The following is a 5,246-nucleotide window of genomic DNA, read 5'->3' as shown; positions in this document are numbered from 1 at the left end:
TCGAGTAGCATTTCATCGAGTTGTTTCTTCACGGCGTCGCGTTGGCGAGTCGAGACTCGCTATGGGCGTTGTCGAACTGGTCAGGCACTTTCTTCTGTTATGATTCGACGTTTTGTGACTTGGGTTTGCCTAATTCTCGATGATGACGAGAAGCAGTCCTTGAATCGCAAGAGCAGAGACTTGAGCTGGTCTTGCTTGAACTTTGAAAGACTCGGGGTGACGTCAAAACCTGGTTTCGGACCTCGATTCGTCGAAGAAGAATTGGCAGCATCGAAGAGGGCGAATCAATTGCTGGTCTCCACGAATTTGTCGATGTAGCGAACCATCGTACCACAATTAGGTGCCTGTATTCGTGACTGAAGTTTGTCAGCATCACCCTTGCTTTGCCGTCACGCAGCTCAGCTATGCCTTTTGCGGCCCAAATCTCACTGTACAGAAGAAGCCTTCGACGGCACCTTCAAGGCTCTTGACTTTTTCGGTGCCAACGGAAATGACGATGCGGGAGAATGGCGGCATGGTGACAAGGTGACCATATTCAATGCGTGATTCCTTGGCGTTGTAGGGGCCCGTAGTATGTTTTATGAGGTTAGTGTTGATGTTTGATTTTTGGGGGCGTAAAGGCCGTTTCATGGCCAAAGAGCGCCAGTTCATCTTGCTAGAGATACGTACAATGATTGTGATAAGCGGCTGTATAAGGCCATAAACTTCCTCGCGCTAAAGCGAGTAAAAACAGAGAGGCAATAAAATCATGACCATGCCGTGAAAAGTGTGTCGTGTTAATGAATGACAAAAATTTGTGATAATAAAAAAGATGGTAGACATGTATGGATGGTGACATCAGCACCATCCAGATAAAAGGATGGTGACATTGGCAGCCGCGGCAGCATCGAGGCAACACCTAAATCAGCACCTGCTTTTTCGCAGATCGGCTCTCCTGATACCGCTTTCACCGAAATTCTGCTGCTGACGAAGGGGCGGCGCGGTCGACAAAGCCCATGGGAGCCAGACACAGTTGCCTTCAGGCACCGTCTGAATCACAGGTGGCCAAGCAGAACAACCTGCAGTGGAGCCAGCCACAGCCGTCGTACAGTGCCTTGGTGGACGGACAACTTATAAAGCAGTCACACAAGGCACTGCGTCACATTGGCAGCCGCGGCAGCAGCGAAGCAACACCTAAATCAGCACCTGCTTTTTCGCATGTTAGTATTGTTGAATGTTTTTATTTTCCTTCTTTGCTTTCTTCTTGATGCTGCTGCTGCTGCCAAAAAGTGATGATGGCGTCCAATATGCTATGTTTCAACTGTCAGGTACGGCTCACGGAATCGCACCCTTTTGTTGTGTGTAGTGACTGTACTTGAACTTTTCACACCGGATAATTTTCGGGAATTTGGGTGACAACGCTCAAAACAAAACGGGAGGTGTATCGCCAAGCTTGGCGCTGTACGTCTTGTAGGACACAGAGAACTCGACTGCAATCAGCAATTGAAAGTAATGAGTCAGACCAGCAAAATATTCGCATAATTTTAAAAACATATGTTCTAAGCTTGACCAATTGTTGCCACTTAAGGAAGTAGTAGAGGGCATAGAGGATTCCTTGCAATTTTGGTCGGAGCAGTATGATGAACTGCGGAAAACTACCGAGAAACATGCACAGGAAATGAAAGAACTCGATTGATTGATTGATTGATTGATTTGTGGGGTTTAACGTCCCAAAACCACGATATGATTATGAGAGACGCCGTAGTGGAGGGCTCCGGAAATTTAGACCACCTGGGGTTCTTTAACGTGCACCCAAATCTGAGCACACGGGCCTACAACATTTCCGCCTCCATCGGAAATGCAGCCGCCGCAGCCAGGATTCGAACCCGCGCCCTGCGGGTCAGCAGCCGAGTACCTTAGCCACTAGACCACCGCGGCGGGGCGGGAAATGAAAGAACTCAGACGCCGCATTGAAATACTTGAGAAAAGCGAAAGCGATGTTAATCAGCTCCAAGCTGAAATCAACGCCCTCGAATGGAAAAGCCGCTGCCTTAACCTTCAATTTCATGGCAATAAACAGACAGAAAAAGAAAACTTGATTGACAAGCTAAACGAACTCGCCACACAACTTGAGCTCCCACAGCTATCGGCAAACGACGTGGTCGTGGTTCACCGCCTACCGTCTAAGAAAGATAAAATCCCCGGCATTATCTGTCGCTTTACCAAGCAGGCTGATAGGGATCGGTGGTGGTTGAACCGAAATAAATTACGTGAAAGGAATGATGCGATCTTTATGAAGGAAAGTGGGACTAAACGAACACGTGCTCTTCTGTTTGAAGCAAAAAACTGGGCAAAAGGGCAATGTACAACTATGTGTGGCACAACAACGGTCGGGTACTTGTTCGCAAAGCAGACGGTGAGCAGGCGGTGGTGATTTCTACCGCAGATAATCCGGGTAAAGGAGGCTAAGAGCCCTGTGATTTTCTAACTCAATTGCAGACACAAACGTTGAGACCTATGTTTTGCCCCAAGTGTCTGAGTAATACATCGGGAAACCGTTCCTCATATCATTTAAATGCTTTCACCTAAATATTTGTTCTGTAATTGATAAGAAGCCCGATCTTTGTTTGTTCCTTGAACAACTCACTTTTTCATTTGATGCAATATTATTTTATCTTGAATCAATTGCAGAGTTCGTTAACAAAAATCATTTTGATGTTGTGTTTGGTGGTGCCATCAATATTAATATTATTCTTACCACCAAACACAACATCAAACATCCTAGTGCGCTCGGCGGCACACCGGCGATGGGTCATCCTAACCCGCTTGACTTCTTCACTACGCAGTTCTTCGTGCTGCCCTGGATTCTGATGCTACTGCAGAACTTCGACCAGCCTACCGGGTCTCCACTATCGTGCAGCGCTGGCCACCTGCCTGTGAACGCGTCACTTCACCATGACGGGGTGCGCCAGCCCGGCCTCTACTGTGCACTGGAACGCGCATCACCGCCAACGCTATCACTACGGTGGCCTCGTGGTCATCAGCTGGCATATAGGATTTCGGGCACGCTATCTTCTGTCAGCGCCATCGTTCCATGGAGCACCAATATAAACCCCGGGCAGACGCTCTCCGCGCCTAGTGGGCGCGGTGGCACACCAGCGATGGGTCATCCAATATAATGAAGAATGACTCTCTCAAGGAAAAGCTTAATTTTTGACTCTTGATTGATATGTGGGGTTTAACGTCCCAAAACCACCATATGATTATAAGAGACGCCATAGTGGAGGGCTCCGGAAATTTCGACCACCTAGGGTTCTTTAACGTGCACCCAAATCTGAGTACACGGGCCTACAACATTTCCGCCTCCATCGGAAATGCAGCCGCCGCAGCCGGGATTCGAACCCGCGACCTGCGGGTCAGCAGCCGAGTACCTTAGCCACTAGACCACCGCGGTGGGGCGCACTTAGCAGCGAGAGAACCTACGTGTACCGAAATCCAAGTACACAGATCTGTTGCCTTTTCCATTCATCGAAAATGCTACTGCCTAGACCCGTAGTGAACCCGGGCCTTTTGAACTAGCAGCTGAACACCGTAAATGGTGAACTACGGCCCCGGCAGTGCGCTTGATCTGTTTCGGCACACTACGGAATTTTTTTCATCGTAAAATAATTGGCAGCACAGTAGGTTAGATACATTCATTAATTGACAATGCAATTACACCCTGTACAAAGCAAAAAGGTACACAAACAAGTACAGCACTCTTAAAAGCATCAGTATAAGCACTCGTGAATGTCCGGAATAAAACGGGTGGACATCTTGCCGATTGGTGAAACAAGTGGAAATGCACATCAGGTTTTGATCGTGCCACCTTCATCAAGGGTGCACAAAAAAAGACCAGAAGAGAAATGAAAATTGGCTGCGTATCTGCGGCCTTTGCTGCAAATATCGCCGACAAACTCTAGTTTACTGCCAGTCGTACTACATGAGTCCTGGGGCATGTTTTTGGGAGTTGCTTTCATTTCATATCGCAGCCATTTACGTTTTGCCTTGCCTCAGATAGCTCCTACTATATGTTAAATTGGCAACACGTGGATGGCATTGATAAAATATAAAAGACGCTGCGTGAGGTGTGAATGCCATCGGGCAGTTCCATCGGGAAACATGAGCTTGCGCAGAAGCCAGGGCCACTGCCACGTGGCACCATCATATCAGTGGCAGAGCAGATTTTCATTCACAGCGTCGAAATTTCAGCGCAGCCTAGGGCACACTAAGCTTTTTCGGTAAAGTAACTCGCCACCTAATGCTTACGTTTTGATTTTGCGCCTCAGATGTAGGTAATACTTGCTTTTCGATCGACAATGTTCGCCAGTATGAACTCAGCCACCAGTTCAAGGTGGCTCCGCGTTCACCAAGTCCTTGAAGTTTGGCCCGGTGGCTAAATAATATGTCAGACAGATATACAAAAACAGTGACCGAAATGTCTGCGTTCAAGTAGGTATCCCAATAAAGGCGTTAGAGGACACTCACCTAGAGGCACTCACACTTGGAAAACGGGCTTCAACTGCGTAGGCATAGGTCGGCGAAAATTGTGGACCTCAGACTCACTCATGTAATATACTTGGCGCTTAGGGCTCACTCGAACGTAGACTCACCAAATATTCTTGAGCCGGCCTCAATGGGACTTACTCTCACCCATCTTGATGATGTTCTTTCCGATAAGGTCACTCAGACAAAGGTGGGCAAGCATTTTCGTTATGTTGACAATTGCCTGAATGTCATTCAGTGCACATGTACTTCAGTTGACGTTCAATGCCAGGTTTCAGAAATCCTGCCAATATTAACGAGTGTCTTGTTCCACTTGAAGCGACGTCTGAAACACCGCAAGGAGACGCCATCTCTATTTTCTTGACCTTCGTCTGTCTTGTTCACTTGAGCACACTTGCTGGTGCTATGAACAATGGTCAAAGAAGCCTCTCTTGCAGTACAACTCAGTGAATTTAAAGCTGATAAAACAAGGAATTGCCCGACTGTTTTTTAAGAATGCTCTGATGAACTCACGCGATCAAGCTATGGCCGCTAATTTTGCAGGACAACGCAAGCGATTATCCTTGCTAGGCTATCTACAGTGTTACTGCAGGTGTCGGCAGGTGAGTGTCTGTTGCAAGGTCCACGTATGCGAGGACAGCCGCAGACCAATGGTGAGCCCGATGCTGGAAAAACTAGTGTCATACCACATGTACATGAAATCTCAAACCATTTCAAAAAGA

At 47.5% G+C, this 5,246-nt stretch overlaps 1 pseudogene; it reads left to right on the top strand.

Moving 5' to 3' along the window:
* The first annotated feature begins 995 nt into the window (after positions 1-995).
* LOC119181152 (uncharacterized) lies at positions 996-2,448 on the top strand (annotated as a pseudogene).
* The last annotated feature ends 2,798 nt before the right edge of the window (positions 2,449-5,246 follow it).

Source organism: Rhipicephalus microplus, unplaced genomic scaffold (assembly GCF_043290135.1).
Source record: "Rhipicephalus microplus isolate Deutch F79 unplaced genomic scaffold, USDA_Rmic scaffold_14, whole genome shotgun sequence".
Classification (NCBI taxonomy): domain Eukaryota; kingdom Metazoa; phylum Arthropoda; class Arachnida; order Ixodida; family Ixodidae; genus Rhipicephalus; species Rhipicephalus microplus.
The sequence above is the reverse complement of the archived record's forward strand: the minus strand, read 5'-3'. Positions and strand labels throughout refer to the sequence as shown.